This window comes from Protopterus annectens, chromosome 11.part0 (assembly GCF_019279795.1).
Source record: "Protopterus annectens isolate FY-2018-M chromosome 11.part0, PAN1.0, whole genome shotgun sequence".
NCBI lineage: Eukaryota > Metazoa > Chordata > Ceratodontiformes > Protopteridae > Protopterus > Protopterus annectens.
The window spans coordinates 1,037,836,274-1,037,855,422 of NC_056745.1; the positions used below are offsets into that span (position 1 = coordinate 1,037,836,274).

General features: G+C 41.8%; 1 protein-coding gene across 1 annotated transcript in view; it reads left to right on the plus strand.

Moving 5' to 3' along the window:
- Window positions 1-19,149, plus strand: part of CELSR1 (cadherin EGF LAG seven-pass G-type receptor 1) — a 2,549,932-nt gene that overhangs the window by 1,094,826 nt on the left and 1,435,957 nt on the right. The gene's annotated exons all lie outside the window — the stretch shown is intronic.

Below are 19,149 nucleotides of genomic sequence, written 5' to 3' on the forward strand. Positions count from 1 at the left end.
TCATCAAAAAAGCTAAGTACCCCGTTGGGGACCTTTTCTTGCCTCAGCTGATATCAGAAATAACTGAAAAAGTTAACAATTGTCTTTCTTGTGGTAAACAAATACCTCATAAGGATTTCCACTCTTACTGTCTTTCTTGCCTGGGCCCAGACCACGACGTCTCGGCCTGTGTAGCCTGTGCTCGCTTCAACAAGCGCACTCTCAGGCGCCGGGCGGAGTTCGCTGTAGACTTTTTCGCCGATAAATTTGCTTACAACATGCCGTCGGATCTTCCGACATCGCAAACTCCCCAAAAGCGAAAAGACCGGGACCGACGTCCTCGGCCCTCGTCTACCACCGACTCCACGCCAAAACCTAGCGCGAGTGCTCCGGTTCCCTCTGAGACGGTCTCTTCACCGCTCCGAACCGAAGACACTGCATTACCAACGACTCCGATTCCGGACATCACTCCGATGCCAGTTATCGATTTTCCTCCGGACACCGAAACCGAGGAAATGCCCAAGACCATTGCTGTAGACAAGGTCATTCCTGCACGTGGAGCTGCCAGGCCTCTTATGGCCATGTCTATTAAGGCCTACACTAGGGCTAAGGCAGCCAGCAAAACAAAGCATATTACTTCCAAATCCTTACCTCAGCCTACTCCAGAGACACAAATTATGTCCATGGCTGCTGATTTAATTTCCATGATTAGAGGTTCACAGGCCCATCCTGAGAGAGGATCCCAGCCTCCTTCTGATAAAAGGTCCAGGGTTGAACCCTCTGAACCTATTCCTTCAGATGAAGATTCTGAGGGCTCTGTCCACTCTGATAGCCAGGAAGAGCTCTTCCAGACCTATGAGGACTCGGATGCAGAAGATTCCATCCCCTCGGCCTCCCCTCCTGAGGATATTTCTTTTGGGGAAGTTCTGCACACCATGAGGGAACATTTCAAGTGGCAAGGTCAGGAATATTCTGATTCTAGGAAACGCCTGAGGACTTTCCTTAAGAAGCCCCAGCACAGGCCCTTAGCTATTCTTCCTGTACTTGATGTTCTGGATTATTTATATTCTGACTCTAGTACTACCCCTGATTCTCTTCCTCCTGCTCCAGCCAAGCCAGACAGGTATTACAGGGTCCCAGAAACTCATTCCCATTTATTCAGGGCCCATTCTGCTGATTTGGAAACTATTTCACAGGGGCCTAAAGGAGTTTCAGCCTCCACCTCTAAAAATCCACTGCCCTCCAACAGGGAGGCTAGATCTTTAGAGAGATGGGGCAAAAAGGTTTACACATCTACTACCTTATCTATGAGAGCTTTAAATTGCCTTTTTCATATGTTACAATATCAGGATTACCATTTAGAAGATTTACAAAAAACTTTAGCCACTCCTGATCCTTTAGACAGGAAGACTTTGCAGGAAGCTGTACATAACACTCAGCAAGTAAGCAATCACTTCCTGCAGTGTGGATATGATGCACTGGAAGCTTCATGTAGGGCAGCTATGACAGGGGCAGTCATTCGTAGACATGCTTGGTTAAAAGATCAACCTCTACCAGATCATGTAAAAGCAAAACTTCTGGATGCACCTTTGGAAAAGAACAAGCTTTTTGGTGCCAATGCTAAGGATGTGTTAAAGACCATCGAAGAGAAAGCAAAATCAGTTCAGACGGTGAAAGATTTCCTACAGGTTCAACCTCCCAGATTCAGTAGGAATTGACCTTCCAAAAACTGGTCCTTTCCTAATACAGAAAAGTTTCAAAGGGGTAAGAACAGACGTGGCCGAGGAAGAGGCCAATACAGAGGCCTTACAGGGGCGACAATGGCAGCCAGGAAGCAAAGAAGTGACGCAGGGGTTTCACCTGCCCCACAACCACAATCTCAATGACTTTCCTCTACTATACCAGGGAACAAATAGAAGCTCCCTTGGCGGAAATTATCTCTGTTTGCAGAAAATTGGCACAGACTGACAAAGGACAAATGGATTTTGGACATTATAGACCGAGGTACAGGTTTCATTTTCATACCTTACCAAGAAAACAAGGCATGCCAAACCTACCACAAAACCAGAGGGCAGAGGCTATCAAGCAAATCACTCTGCTGACCCGGATGAAAGCAATAGAAAGAGTTCCACAACAAGAACAAGACCAGGGTTTTACTCAAGACTGTTCCTTGTTCCAAGAAAAGAATCTCAATGGAGACCAATACTGGACTTGTCCGCATTAAACACCTTTCTCATAGTACCAAAGTTCAAAATGCTGACTCTACAGCAACTCCTTCCCATGCTGGGCAAGGGGTCTTGGCTGATTACTCTGGACCTCAAGGAGGCATACCTGCATGTCCCTATCAGACACAGCTGCAGAAGATACCTCAGATTTCTTGCAGGGCCAGAGCATTATCAATTCTCAGCATTGCCATTTGGCTTATCTACTCGCCCAGAGTATTCACGAAATGCCTGGCTTCAGTAATTGCTCATTGCAGGCTCCAGGGGATACAAATTTACCCGTACCTGGACGACTGCCTCATACAAGTGGACGACAAATTGATGTTGACAAAAAACCTGGATTATGTCATGCTCTGGGATACACAGTCAACTTCCAAAAGTCAAGACTGCAGCCATCCCAGCAAATAATCTTCTTAGGAGCCAAACTAGACACAGCCTCTCAGATGGCTTACCTGACAGAAGACAAGCAAGAGAAGTTAACTCATTATTTCAAAGGCTTAGCAAAACTCACCCAGATGACTGCAAGGAGATTCCTACAGGCCCTGGGTTACATGGCATCCTGCATTCTCCTGGTTCCATTAGCAAGGCTACACATGAGAAAGCTTCAATGGTACCTAAAAAGTATTTGGTCTCAACACAGCAACAACTTGGAGACAATCATACCGCTCATTCCATGCCTACAAAAGGAATTCCAATGGTGGGCCTCGGTGAGCCAGGCAAACACAGGTATGTCATTCAAAAAACCACAGATAACACAGACCATGACCACAGACGCCTCAGACCTTGGATGGGGGGCACGCATGGAAGGCAGGTGTATACAAGGACAATGGTCTCCAAAGGAAAAACATCTGCATATAACCAAAACCAAAGAAAAAACAGGACCAAGAACAAGTTTGAAGACCACCAAGCTGACACCCGCGAAATAAAAGTAAAAAAAAAAAATTTCTTTATTTGTAGCAAACACCACACTGCTGTCACGCTGTCACCACACGCTTTGGCACGGATATTTCCTAGCTTTTTCAAGTTACTAAAACATTTTTAAACCATCAGCATATAGGCTGCTTGTGCTAATTGTCAAACAATCGTAGTGCAATTAAAAAAGTGTTCAATTACCAATCACCTAATTAGGTGGAAAAAACTACCCATCAGGTGAAAAGGTCCTTTCTTAACACTTCAAAATACATTACATTGCATACTTTCAATTGAACACTTTTTTAATTGCACTACGATTGTTTGACAATTAGCACAAGCAGCTATATAAGCTGATGGTTTAAAATGTTTTAGTAACTTGAAAAAGCTAGGAATATCCTAGCGAAAGCGCTTGCGGTGATACGTGACAGCAGTGTGGTGTTTTTGCTACAAATAAAGACCAGTTTTTGGATTTACATCTGCATATAAACCAAAAGGAAATGCTGGCAGTAATGCATGCCATCGAGGCTTTTCAAAACCAACTCCAGCAAGGCCATTTACTGATACGGACAGACAACACCACTGTAATGTGGTACATAAACAAGCAAGGGGGCACCCACTCTTACCCCCTTTGCAGACTGACAATGCATCTTTGGGAGAAATCACTGAGCCTAAACATCCAGTTACAATCCCAGTTTGTTCCAGGAAAGGACAATGTGTTGGCGGACAGCCTAAACAGGAATTTCACAGATCCACACGAGTGGAGGTTACATCCGAAGGCCTTCAGACAACTCACTTCGACATGGGGCAAGCCAGAAGTGGACCTATTTGCCTCTCATCTCAATCATCTTCTGCCAAAATACTGCACAAGGACATACCATCCGAAAACTTGGAAAATAAATGCCCTCTCATTCAACTGGAACTCCCTAACAATCTATGCATTTCCACCTCTGCCACTGATGACCTCAGTATTACTAAAGATCAAAGCAGAGAGACCGAAAGGAATCATAATAGCTCCGGACTGGCCAAGACAACACTGGTACCCATTACTACGGAGCATATGTCACACCAGGAGGTGGGCCCTTCCCCAATGGCCTCTACTTCTGACTCAACACAACTTCGAAACAGTGCATCCAAATCTAAAGACACTGCAGCTAACAGCCTGGGAGATCCCATAAATAACTTCAGCCTATCTCTCTCCAAGGAAGTACAGTGGATACTAACAGAGGCTCGAAGACCATCCACCAGAAAGGTTTATTCAGCAAAGTGGAAAAGATTCAGCATTTGGAATACCAGCAAGGGACATGATGCATCATTGTTGAACATCCCACTCATCTTGGAATATTTGGCAGATATGTTAAAGAACGGTCTCTCATATTCTTCCATAAAGATTCATGCATCAGCTATTTCAGCTAGATACAACACTGATCCTCCTGTTTTTTCACACCCTTTACTAAGGCAATTCCTCAGGGGAATCAAGAACATTAAGCCACCAAGAAAGGCCCCAGTTCCAGCCTGGGACCTCAACTTTGTCCTAGAAAAACTGACTCTACCTCCTTTTGAGCCAGCAGCTTCAGTTGACTTGCAATTTCTCTTATGGAAGACAGCTTTCCTGTTGGCAATTACATCAGCAAGAAGGGTTTCGGAGCTACAGGCCCTAATGGCAATACCACCCTTTATTATTTTTCACAGAGACAGGGTTTCATTAAGGACCAACCCTACTTTTATGCCAAAGGTGGTATCTAGGGTTTCTTTAAATCAAGTCATTCATCTGCCTGCTTTCTTCCCCAATCCTGAGAACAGGGGGGAACGACTGTTGCATACCTTGGACATTCACAGACAACTTCGTTACTACTTGGACAGAACCAAGACCAGTAGGAAGTTTGAACAACTTTTTGTAGCTTACGCCCCTGCAGTACAAGGAAAAGCAATCTCAAAACAGACTATTTCAAAATGGATTGGGCATTGCATCAGATTCTGTTATTCCTTTCATGGAAAGACTGTTCCAGCCAATGTCAGACCACATTCCACCAGAGCTACAGCCACCTCTACAGCATTCTTAAGAGGGGTGCCTACTAAGGACATTCTAGAAGCTGCTACATGGAGCTCCGTGCATACATTCTCCAAACACTACAATCTCCCTCTATACTCCAGATCCAGAGCAGGCTTTGCTTCAGCAGTCCTGCAGGGTTTGATTGCCACACCATCTTTTTCCTAGAGCATTCCTCCTCCCCCAGCTAAGCTATGGTATTCAACCCATATGTTATGACTGCAGTTGCATTCTTGAAGGACATAGTACAGTTTTGTACCTACCATAAATGTAGATGTCCGATAGACATGCAACTGCAGTCGGATTTTCCCACCCTCCATACCCCTCTATGCCTAGGGTCCACTCCTATCCCTGTTTCTCTTAGCTGGGGATATCTGTTATGGTGTATTTGTTTTATTGCTCATTTACTTGTTTGGAATCCTATTTTTGTCTTCCAATTTGATTACAGCCTTCCTTGGAGGGCACCTGGCATCTGGGGCAAGAAACACTGAAGAAAATGGCGTCGGCTGATGCTTATGTACTCCAGCTGCTCTGACGTCGGAGAGAAATGCGACATCAGCTGATGTCGGACCCAGACTTTGGAATCCGGCCGACCGAGGGCTGCCTGAGGCAGGACAACCCACATGTTATGACTGCAGTTGCATGTCTATCGGACATCTACATTTATGGTAGGTACAAAACTGTACTTTTTGTTACCATCACAGGAAGGTGTGAATTATGTAACTTATCAGGCGATACCATCCTTGGGCCATATAGTATCAGACAGTACCACGAGCTAGGATATTGTCATTTAATAATGAACCACAGGTACATGCACAAAAGGTTAAGTAAAAAATAATGGTGTAAATTACATTTCAGTTCTTTCTACCCTTCCTTTCAGCACATCATTGCCATTGGAGGTAGGAACCCATTTGATTTGCAAAACTGAATTGTTTTTGTTTTTGCATTAATTTTCTTGCCACATTAGAGAGGATGCAGTTATGGTACTTGATGAGATTGCTAAGGGTTTGTATTTCAGTTCTGTGCTATGAAACCTTGGTAATGGTGGTGGTATGGATGGTATTGGCCTAACAGAATACATATAGTTGAGAAGTCAAGTTACTCTATAAAAGTGTTGCAGCTATTTTCTTATGTGTTAGCTTGTATAGTTTATGTGGACACTAAGGTATTTCCTTTGTATTAATATGTATAACTGAAGTGGATGCTAAGGTATTTAAACTGATACTTTTTATGAACATGCTTCCACTACACAGATGTAGGAAGGAGATTTACACTTCAGCCACTTTGGTGCAACGTCAGTGTGATATTCTCAACCAAACTGATGAGTTAATTAAGGGGCTCTAATGCCTCTTTGAGGGGGAGAGGATAAGTAAACTGATGCAAACAACTGACAGTGGGTAAATATTATTATTAAATGTGGCTATACCACTGGGAGTGACTGCTATGAATGCTGCTTTATGGCCTGTTGTCATAGAGCATACTTGTTTTGCATACAGCCCTTTACTGAGGATATCAGACAACAACTGTGAATGCCCCAGTGGGAAAAGGTAGCCTATTTTGTACTCTCTTCCAGGAGATTTAAAATAAATTGTAAGAAAAGAGGGAATCCATACAGACAGTTATACAGATGCTTCGGCCTCTTTTCTTTGGTTCTTTTCTTTGGTTCTGTAGGAAATGCCCATATTGGCATTTTTACAGGAAACTGACCAAACAGGAAAAGTATAAGCAATTAATGCAGTACCATAAGAAGCAGCAGGCCTGGAGGGACAGAAACTCAAAACCCTGCAGCAGCTTGAGACTGGACAGAAAAATTTCTACAGAGCAGCAACTGTTGACAAGTAGTGCCATTCTGAGTTTCACCTTAGCCTGACCTAAGAAGAAAGATTTCCACATTACAAAAATCACTGGCTGCTATCAACTTGGATGGGAAAGCAGTGGCAACAGGGTGAAAAGCACAGTGCTCAGAGTTTTTTACACTACAGGGCCTCCCTTTTATTCCAAGGAACCACTTAAAATATACTTTGCCAATTGTAGAACAGTTACTAGAATCCTAACTGGCTTGCTTAGTTACACACACTGACATGCCCACATTTGGTTGACTTTCTGATACATAACTCCATTAACGAGCTACAGTCTGTTCATTAACATTTGTTCTTGTTTGCAGGTAAAGGAACACATTTTGATGATGACCTTAGTGCTAAATGCATGCAAGTCCGACTTAGGGTTTGCTATTCTATTTGACAACAAATGTTCTACTACTTTCTTAAGCTACTGGAGGTTGATCTTGTAAATTTATCTACGTCCATGATTTTTATCATTTTAATTATATAATTTACATTATTTACACAAAGTTCCAGATACAGTTTTAAAAAAATGCATGGTCGGCCATTTGTGACCTTAACGTCTTTTTACATTAAATGTCCAATTGTTACATTTGAGTGACTCAGCTTTGTGTGAAACTCCAACCCTAGCCAGAATTTCCTGTTTCAGTTTCTGATAATTTTAAGCAGCAGCATCCTCAATGTCTCTGTGCGCGTTTGGTGAGTCCCTGGTCAGGTGTAAGGACATTATTTTGGCCCACTGAGCTTGGGGACAGTTTCACCTTGCCATCAAAGACACCAAGTAAGTTTCCACATCATGTTCCATTTCAAGTTTTTTCCAGAGGTGTACTGAGCTTTGGGGTTCTTAGTTGGATGATTGGGTTATTATACTGGATAGCTTTTGCTGGAGGCTGTACAGGTGTTTGACAGTGGCTGTATATCTTTCCTGCAGAGCTATAGTAGAATTCACTAAAGTCTCAACTGTTTTTTCCAGTCAAAACAGAAAATGGTGGCTACAAGTTTAGTTATATGAGTTTTAGCTTTACAGGCTTTCCCCAACAGAAACTTTCTCCTTAGTGCCATGAGGATCTCTTTTGGCCACAGCAAATCCCATGTTAGGCACAAAGGATTTTAATACTTTTCATACAGTTTATCTCACAAGTTGAGATAAGTCAATATTCAAGGTCAGTTTAGCAGTCAGGCAGTAGTAGTTTACTCTGTAAGGTTTACGTTACTTTCTGGGATGAGGAAAAACAACTCTGTCTGCACTTCTTTTCAGGTAGCTCAGCAGTTTATTCTTTTAAACATTTAAGATGCTTGGAGTTCAAGTTGTACCAGCATATAGATGTTTATTTTCAGTTAACAAAAGTGAGCTAAAATGACATTTCACTTAACAGACATAAATGTATGAAGCGGAACACAGACAAATGTGAGAAAACCAAAGCTTGGCTTAAATTTGTAGGCTTGTAACACAAGACAGTTATTAACTGGGATATTTATAAATAGTAATGTATTTAATAAACCAAACAGGGAGTGGGGTTGATGGCCTTCCCAATGTGCCTGTGCATTAAAATAAATCTTGTTTCTTAAAAAGCAGTGTGTTTGCAGTACTCACACCCAGTGGAAATTTATGTCTACCAATTCAGACCTCCCATACAGAAGTAGATACTCTCCCTTCTCAACTCTGCTTCTAGATAGTGACACCTTCCAGACTGCCTTCATCTTCCCCATTTAGCTCCCTGAAGTCTGCTCTTTAGAACTCTCACTGGACCAGAAATGTTATTCCTTCCAGGATTAATGGCCAGTATAATTTAAAAGAAGAATCTGCTCTGTGTGTTCATGTTGTTATTGAGACCTGCTGTCTGATTTGCCTGCCAACCCCTCTATTTCTCCTGAATGATAAGAACATGACAGGTGAACAGTGGTGATTTACTCCCATTCATGAGCCATTGAAATGGCCCTGCTGAAAGCCACTTTCAGAGAATGTGACTTTGCTCTTATCCCAGTGCTGTGTGTGTGTATTACACACACACACACACACACACACACACACACACGCATGTGTGTGTGTTAGAGTTGTAAAAACAGGTGCATTTTTGGATCATTAAAGGTAGTTTTTGAGTAGATCTGTTTCTGGATTGGGACTTGATTAAATTACTGTTGGCAAGTTGACTTTGTTTCATGTAGTCTGTAGAATGCATATGCATGCATAGTAGACTCCATGTTTAGTGTAGGAAGAAACATTGTTATTTTATTTATGTATTTATTTATTTTACATTTGTTAACCAGGTTAGTCTGGCTAAGGTTTTGGCTCATTTTCAGCAGAGACCCAGGGAGAAAAGCTCCTCAGGACTAGAAAACAATTCTTTAAATTTTAGTAACATAGTAGTAACAATCAGCTATCTTACAAGCAGAGACTTGGAGAGAAAAAAAAGCTCCTCAGGCAATTCAATTATACAGAGTATTAACAATTGGCAGACAAGTATGTGAGTTGTTACAAACAAGGTTTTAAACAATTAGAAGAAAATGTGACTAGTTACAATATTATTTAAGCTGCTTAGGGCAAAATGAGTTAATAGTTAGGCAGATGCTTATTTAAAGTGGGTAGGATCTGGTTGTATAGGAGTTTGAAAACAAGAAACGAAAGTAAGAATGGCTAGTAGGAGATATAGTGGAGGTAGAGTATAGGAGACAGACTAGACAGGTAGGTTGTTTTGAGACTGTAAGAATTAAGAGTGGTTGGAGATAGAGGAAAGGAATAGGTAGAAGAGGCAGGGGAATAGTGTTAGAGATACATTGAGTGAGTGAGGTGGTTAAATAGGTGAAAGGATGGTGGTTTCAGTGTGATTGGTTATAGTGGCAAGACCACTTTATTTTTAGGTATTTCCTTGTGGCTAATTTGAAACTTTTGCTATGCTGGAGAGATTTTATTTCCAAGGGGAGTTGGTTCCAGGATGTAGCTGGGTTATAGTTATAGAGAAGGCAGCCTATTTTGGTTTTGGGTTTGTAGATGTCTAATAATTCTTGATTTGAGCTGCGTAGTGTCCTTGCAGGGGAATATTTGAATATGATAGTGGAGAGGCTGGGGCAGGAGGAGAGTAGATAGAGGATAGAGTGGATGATTTGTAGTTGGTATAGTTGGAGCAGCTGAGGGAATTCTAGCCAGTCTAGTTGCTGTAGTGCTAAGCAGTGGTGTGATTTGTAGGTTTGGTTAGCTGCAAATCTGGCAATCTTATTATAGGTAGTTTCAAGCTTAGAAATAAGTGTAGAATTTAGGTTTGTGAATATGTGGCAGCTGTACAGGAGTGTTGGACGTAATAAAGCCTGGGAGAGAGTTATTGGGGCAGTATTAAGTATTTCTTACCTCAGAAAACGTGTCCAAGTTTCTGATGAGTTCTTTTTACCGAGTTAGTAATATGGAGATCAAACTTAGCTGATCGTCTATTGTAACATCTAGCAATTTAGTACTAGATTCAGCTGAGATGATAGTGTTGTCGTAGGATAAGATGGTAAACGTACTTTTGAGTGTGGTGATGTTTTTAGGGAGGAAGAGTAGGAGCTTAGGTTTTTTTTTTTTTGGATTAAGTATTAGTTTGTTATCACTAAGCCAAGTCTTAATGGTGTGGAAGTTTGCCTGGGTAGTTGAGTGGAGGTCAGTTGGGTTGTCAGCAATGGTTATAACACGCTGTGGAAACGCTAAAGATATAAATTTATTTAAGCCAAAAACCAATCTAGCTTTTCGTCAGCAACTCTTCACCAACTTCTTCAGAAATTTTAAAATATCGCGCCACTAACGTGGCGTACTTAAATATTCTATAAAATAACATGTGATCAACACGCTCTCTTTCATTCAAGTGTTAAAGTACAGCTAGACTTTAAATTATATTAATGTAACATATACCAGCTTTTTATCTGCTTTTTATCACTTGAAAAATCACAATTAGATGCGATAAAACCACAACAGCCATTTCCTAACATTGCAACATAAAAGTTATTGGATTACCAAAACTGCTGTTAATTAAAATACTAAATTATTAAAATAAATTAATTCCATTTAAAAAATAAACTCAATAACATACTAAAACGAACTTATTGATTCACAACTAAATTAAAGTAAATTCAAGACTTGTATCTTATATTTAACCCAAACAAATAAAAATAAATAAATAAAAATCTACATGATGAAAAATTCCCATAATGTTCTACCTTTCCAAGCTTCTCAATTTTAATACACTAGTAATGGACAGCATACTATTTAAACCTGGAAAATGGTAGGCTTCTAATTTTAACTGTCACAACAATTCCTTAAGTTCCAACATCAATGATTCAGGGGCCCCCCTATTATCCGGAACCATCTGATCTATGACCATGAAATTGAATTCATGGTCAGAATTCTCTTTGATGTGCTTCGCCAATGCATTGTCCATTTTCTCTTTTTTGATAGCATATAGATGTTCGTATAGGCGCTCTTGTAACCTCCGGTCCGTTTTTCCTACATAGAATACAGGACACGAAGAGCATTTGGCCAGATAAACCACATGTACACTTGAACAATTAAATCTCCCCTTGATGTTATATTTGATTTCTCTGATTGTAAAATGGGTGCCTGCTTTAACAAATCTTAAACATACCAGTTCTAACAATGAGGTTCTTGGGTTTTATTTCCAAGATATTCTTTATATTTGGGCCTCTCCTAAAGGTAACTTTGGGATAAGATCCTAACTGGGAAAAGCCTTGATTATCTGGAAGAAGTAGACACCAATTCTTCTTAATGATGGAAACTATTTCTCCCGCATCCGCATTGTAAGTAGTAATAAAACTGAAGGACTAAATACTGTTAGTGTAGATGTTCTGTAGAAGCAAAATAGGTTCTATGGTAGAATGGCTCAGAATAGGTAGATATAAGCCATTTTCCCTCTTAGTGCAAACCTCTTTACACATTTCCATGATCAGGCTATCAGGATAGCCCCTATTAGCAAAAAGATTTCGAATAAAACAGCATTCCTCTTGAAAATCACTCTCTCTCGACACCATTCTAGCCGCCCTGACCAACTGGCCTTTGACTATCGATTTCTTTTGGTGGAGTGGGTGATTACTGTTGAAGTGCAGATAAGAGTTGGAAAATGTGGTCTTTCAATGTATTTTAGTTAGATAACAGCCCTGAATTGTGTCCTTAAACAAATCCACATCTAAATATGCAGTCCCATCCTTCAAAAAATTTGAAGTAAATTTCAGAAATTCAGTGGAGGTGTTGAAACTTTCAGCTAGGGAATCTGCCACTTCCTTGTCCCCCTTTAGGATGATGAAAATATCATCTAAAAATCGAGTGTATACTAGAGCTTTTTCTTTTATTATAACATTAGGAAATACAAATTCCTTCTCCCAGAAAGCCATCACCAGATTAGCCACACTGACCCCACAGGGGGATCCCATAGGTACCCCTATCAGTTGGTGAAACCATCGATTATTGAATGAAAAGAAATTACATGTAAGAATAATGTCCAGGAGTTCCCTGACCATCAAAATTTCTTTGGTTGGTCCTTGTTTAATAATCGTGATTGCTTGAATCCATTCCACCTCCACATCATGAGGAATAGATGAGTATAAATCAATCACATCGATAGTTAGAAAGTGGCTATCTGTGTTGAATGGGATTTTACCAACTCTAGCCAAAAATGACCATGAATCCTTCGAAATGTGGGCTCCACTGGATACATACTTCTTCAGGATTGTATCCATCACCTTAGCCGCAGCATATGTCATGCTACCGCTTGCACTGACCAATTGGCACATAGGGGCATCCTGGATGTTTTTATGGATCTTTGGATTACCAAAAAGAACTGGTATTTTTGGGTTAGGTTAGAGATGAAATTAAAGATATCCAAATCAATAGCCCCACTAATGAACATATCATCAAAATAGGAACGAACTCGAGCTATATTTATGTTTAGCTCATTTCTAGATACCTCTCAGTACGTGTCAGAGGCCAAAATAGTTGACATTCTGTTGGTGTAATTGTCGACCTCCATAGCCACCAAACCACCCCCTTTGTCTGGCTGCATAACTCTAACTGTAGAGTTGCATAATAATTCCAGTAAAGACTTCTCCTCTTTAGTAATATTGTGATGGACAAAACGTCTAGAATTAAATAAAAAAAGAATGTCCAAATCACACAACTGTTCAAAAATACTCAAGGAGGGGTGTAAAGGCGGGGTTATAAGTACTAGGTATATAAAAAGGCTTATTTGGGGTAGACTGATCCCCCAACAAAAGATGTAAATTTAGCTTTCTCAGGAAAAGCTTTAAATCTATTATGGTTTTAGCCACACATGCCCTCCGAGTTGGTACAAAGGATAAACCCTTGGCTAGAAAATCAACTAATGGTTGTGGGAAAACAAAGTTCGAATAAGTCCATCCCTGTATTAAATATTATCTCATACGAGGGTTGGTCTACAGATGTAGAATCATTCATAATCCCATTTAATTCCTCCTTGTCCTGTATCTGTTCCTGTTCTTCTGGTTCGGTGACTGCTGTGGTGGCGAGGCTGGGTTCCGAAAATTTGCACTCTCAGATTCATGTGGGGGGTTGGTTAACTTAGATTGTAGGGCTAAGTGGTCATGCCTTCTGATCTGATTTTCTTGATCTGGACCTCCAAAGGGTGCTTCGAGGGCCTCATCCTGATCTTGGTTAAGTAAATTGGAACTGGAATCATGGGTTCCACTCGAACCCTCAGGAGCTCGAGTAGAAATCCCCTTATAATTGCCTTGGGATTTAGGGGGGCTTGGGGTAAGCCACCCCATCCTTATAAGCTTTGATATCTCTTTGAAGTTTCTTAATTTTTGTGGCAGTGATTTTAGTTGTATGTTCAATACTCGTGCAGATCCAATCATAATCATATCTGTACCTCAAAAAGTTTGCATCCTGCTTAATTGCCTCATCCAATTCAGTTATCTCTTCTGTCAAGATATTAATTGCCTCCTGGTAGTGTTTACTAATTAAGTTGAGAAGTTCTAACCCATGTCTGTCAAAAAGTAAAAGGAGGTCCTTGTGAAAGGTGGAAACTTCTTCCAACCCTGTCGGGTACTGCCAGGAACGAAGGCCCTTGGGTACTATTTTGGAGCGCTGGCATTCTCCAAAATAGGCGACCTCCAGTTGTAGTTTCCTAAGTGTAATAAGTTTTTGGTCGAAGGCATTTAATTTACGAGGCAAATCAGTGCCTTCTGCAAAATTTGGATCAGGGCCGAAACTACTGTTAGAGTTATAAAGTGGGAAGGGGCGTTTCAACCATTGGTTTAAATTAGGCTGTGTTCTACCCTGGTTCGTCCCTGCTTAACTTGAAACATTAAAGGGAACTGTATCCCTTTGTTTATTCTGGCTTGATTCAACAAGATTAACCATTGCTCCTGCCCCTTCCCCATGAAGTTTATGTTGCAGGAAACTGATGTTTACATTGTCAACTAATCTGCCAGCTTCTATTGCTGCAAGTGGAAACTCCGGGTCCCAGCCGGCTCGGCATTTGGAGGCCGTTTTGAAGAAAAACAAGATCCTGTCATAATCTGCGAAGATCCAGTAATGTCATCAATTCGCTGAGATAATTTTTATTCGTTTGGGTTAAATATAAGATATAAGTCTTGAGTTTATTTTAATTTAGTTGTGAATCAGTTAGTTCGTTTTAGTATGTTATTGAGTTTATTTTTAAATGGAATTAATAATTTATTTTAATAATTTAGTATTTTAATTAACATTAGTTTTGATTGTATGCCGCTTTTATGTTGCAATGTTAGGAAATGACTGTTGTGGTTTTATCACATCTAATGGTGATTTTTCAAGTGATAAAAAGCAGATTAAAAGCTGGTATATGTTACATTAATTTAATTTAAAGTCTATCTGTACTTTAACACTTGAATGAAGGAGAGCGTGTTGATCACATGTTATTTTATAGAATATTTAAGTACGCCACGTTAGTGGCGCAATATTTTAAAATTTCTGAAGAAGTTGGTGAAGAGTCGCCGACAAAAAGCTAGATTGGTTTTTGGCTTAAATAAATTTATATCTTTAGCATTTCCACAGCGTTTTTTCCTTCATTTGGATTATTTATTTGCTGGATTCGAGGTGAACTGATCTGCAGGCTTTGTTTCAGAAGTTTGTCTTGTCTTAATTGGAGTCATTCAGCAATGGTTATAACAGTTGAGTCATCAGCATATTGCATAAGAGATGACTGGGGACAAGAGGAGTAGAGCAAGTTGGTGAAAATATTAAAGAGTAGTGGTCCAAGTATGGACCCTTGGGGGACTCCCATTTGTACAGTGAGAGGGGAGGATAGTGCAGAGAGCCATTTAACTGATTGCTTGCAGGTAGAGAGATAGCTGGAGAACCAGGAGATAGTAGAGGGGGAGAAATGTAAGTTAGTGAGTTTATCTAGAAGGCGTGGGTGCGAGGCAGTGTCAAAGGCTTTAGAAAGGTCAAGGAACAGGCATGAGACAAGTTTATTGTTATCACCAGCTAGGGAGAGACTATGTTAATGAATGATATGAGTGCTGTAGTTTTACTATGCTTGAGGCGGAAACCATGCTTTGTGGGTGTGAGAAGGTTTTCCTGGTGAAGGTAATGCATTACCTGTTTGTGAATGCATTTCTCTAGGATTTTTGAGAGTGGAGAGAGTATGGCAATCGGTCTGAAGTTGGATATGTCTGAGGAGTTCCTCCTTTGTGAATGAGCAGTGTAAAGAAATTCTTCCGTGCAGTGGGGACATAGGATTCAGAAATGGATCGGTTGATTAAGATGATTACAGGATAGGCAAGAGGTTCAGAGGCAATCTGCAGGAAGTAAGAGGGCAGCTGGTCAACAGATGGGCAGCAAGGTTTAAGTTTAGAGAGTAATAACTTTACATAGTTAATTGATACTGCTTTTCGAGAGAAGGAGTTAGGAGGGTTTGGAAGAGGTATAGAGTTTGCGGGGGTGCTAGTGTTTCTGGGGGGGGGAGAGAATTTATTATGGAGGTTGAGTTTATAAAATGATTGTTAAATTTTTTGGCTGTCTTCAGGTATTGCATTGAGACATGGGTTAGGAGAGGTTTCCTGGATGAAGAGTCTGTTTAATAGAGCTCCAGAATTTCTTTGGGTCTGATTTAAGCATAGAGGGAGGATTGGCATAGATGTTTATTTTGTTGTAATGGATGAATTTTTTTATTTTGTTTCTGAGTTCTTTATATTTCTGAAGAAGAGAAGGGGTCCTGGTTTTAGTCCACATTTTCCAAATCCTATCCCAGTCTTTCATGAGGGTTCTGGTAGATTTAGTGAGCCAGGGAGCAGTATTAGATTTGATTCTAATCGTGCGAAGAGGAGCAAGGGAGTTAAGAATGTTTAGGAATGTAGTGTTGGAGTGGACAGCTTCATCTAGAGGAAGAGTGGTTGAGGTAAGACCAGTTAATTTTGGAAAGTTGGTGAATAAAAGAGTTAGGACAGAAATGAGAAAGTGAACGGGTGATAATAAATTTGTTAGGTTTGGTAAGGTGGGGAGTATGTCTGGTAACTGTTATAGGGCAGTGGTCGCTGAGGGCATTTAGAAGGGTTTGGGAGTTATGATAGTTTTGAGGGTAGGAGACTAATATCCAGTCAAGAAGAGAGATAGGTAGGTGAGATTTATTAATGTAGGTTGGGGTTGTGATTAGCTTCTCAAACCCATGTAGATTAAAAATAGTTAAAAATAATTTATAATTTTTTTTATTTATTTTACTTTTGGTGACTTAATTGTCCAATCTGTCAAGCCCATTTTTGTGGGTGCTTGGGCGAAAATTTGCAAAACAGGTGATTTAATTACAGATTGCAGGAATTAAAATGCACAATATCAATTAAGAAGCAGTAATCTTTCTCTTCTAGTTTAGGTAAGCAGTTTTCTGTCACTGAGTATACCAGAAGGGGGATGTTCAAGGTATTAAAATACTGTTTACAGTATCTTAAGGAGATAGCAGTGTCTGGCAGAGTTTGATTGTACTAGAGTGCAATACACCTAGATAACATAAGTTGACATTATTACTCTGTACATTATTTGCATCATTGAGAGACAATGCCAGAGTTTTCCTAAAACATCTCCATTCACTGTCCATAGATAAGTACATAAAAGCTTTGCTTTAAACGGTTTGAGAACAGTAACGTTCCCTGTATTGGGATGTAAAAGATCTTTCTTTATAGTCTGTCTTTGTGTTGCAGATGAATGAAGCCCTGACTGTGACCTAGGACTCCCAGATTTGAGAAGCACACCCACCACTGAAGCCTTGATTGGTAGGAATGGGAATCACTGAATGCTGGCTCACTGGTTCAGGGGAGGGTGGGGGTTGGTGGGATCCCAGCTAGGGAGCTAGGAAGAAAGGGTACTTCATACCCTTGCCACAACTATATTGGGGGAGGGTGTGCTAGTAGAATATTCACTGTGAAGATGAGTGTTTAATAGCACTCACTCATGCAATGTATTATTGTAATTTCTTGGCGATTATAGAGGTAGGGTTAAGGGACAATTTATAGCAAAAAATTCCAGTCAACTATGGAGGGTCATGGTTCCCTTTAGCTCTAATGCCACTCACCAGATAATTTGGCTAAAAAAAGTAAGAAATAATAGATCTGAAGTAGGAGATTCATTTGTCTGCAACCTGTGGGTTATGGATCCGACATCGGATCCGAACCGGCATGGTCTACCAGCTATGGATCCAAGCTCTCAGCTCCTCCCCTCACCCATAATGCCCTGCTCTCCCTACATGACCTCAGATCTTGTTTGCCGCGCTGGTGACCAGATTTGTGTTCCTAAGCTCTTCAGCTAAGTGCAGTTTTCTAGTGTTTAAAGTGTTTAATTTTGTAATTTTGTGTGAAAGTTGTGAGAAAGTTTAGGTTCCCTATTACTTGATTATACTTTTTAGTGTTTTAAATTTATTTTTACTTTTCCCTCCCCTCGCTGGTAGCGTAGTGTGTGTTTGGGCCTGTGTGTGCTTTAGTTACTTTAGCTGTGTACTTTGGGATGTCTGAACAACCCAAAGCAGTGTTTTCTAAGTGCTCCGAGTGTGGCCATAAGCTTTCCCCGGCTGATGGCCACACTCGGTGCGTTAGATGCCTTGGGGTTGAACACCTCACTTCTGGATGTTCCATTTGTGCAGGGTTCAACCCCAGGGCATTGAAGGAGCGGAGGTCCAAGCTTGTCTTGGCGGGTCTTTGCCACCGGACTCGCCCGCCTCCGCCTCCTTCGGGGTAACTGCTTTCTACGGTTGTCTCCTCTCCAGCTCCCCCTCCTCCTCCTGGGACTCAACCTCCCTGTAGTGGTTCGGAGGAGAGGGAAGCTAGAAAGAAGGACCGGAGGGAGAAGCACCATAAGCGGCGGGCCGAGACCTCTGTTTCGGCCCCGCCAGCCAAGCGGGCTTCTCCTCCGGCCTCCTTGTCTGCTGGCTCTCCCCATTCCTCGGCTCCGGTCTCCTGTGTGTTTTTCACCGGGACCTGAGGAGGAGGAGACCCGATCTCCGTCGAGGCTATCCAGGAGGCACTCAAGGCCTACCTCGGTAGCCTCGTCGAGATCAACCTATAGCCTGTCAGACGCTGATCTGGACCGGATGATGAGAAGGTTCATCCAGGCCCAGATGCAGATGGGAGTGCTCTTGCCTCCCCCCCCTCTGGGGGGGGAGCTCGACCCCTTTTTTCAAGCCAGTTGCTTCTTCTCCGACCCACTACCCGGGTTCGGAGCAGTTGGAGCCGAGCAGCTTCGGAGCCGGGGGTGGGTCGGCGCCGATAGTACTTGGTACTTCGGATCCGACCCTGCCCTCGAGTGCTTCGGATCCGACCTCTCGGAGCCTGGATCCGAGCTTTGGATCCGGGGGGATCAGTGCTCCTTCGCCGTCTGTGTCGGAGCGCACTGTCCCTTCGGATCAGAGTGCTTCGGCGCCAGCTCCGATCCACTCCTTGGATCCGAGGGGGAGCCGATTGTCGGATCCTTTGGTCGAGGTCGGCTCCCCTTCGGCTTTTGATGTAGTGGAGAGGGCCCTGTTGAGGGTCTCCGGACCCCCGGCACTTGCTTGGGCTCCGTCCCGCGCTCCATCTGCACTGGGTCAGGCTTCCACCATCCGGCCCTTGGGACAGCCCGCTCCTTTGCCCCAAGCTGTTCCCTTGGAACAGGTCACTGTTTGCGAGGAGT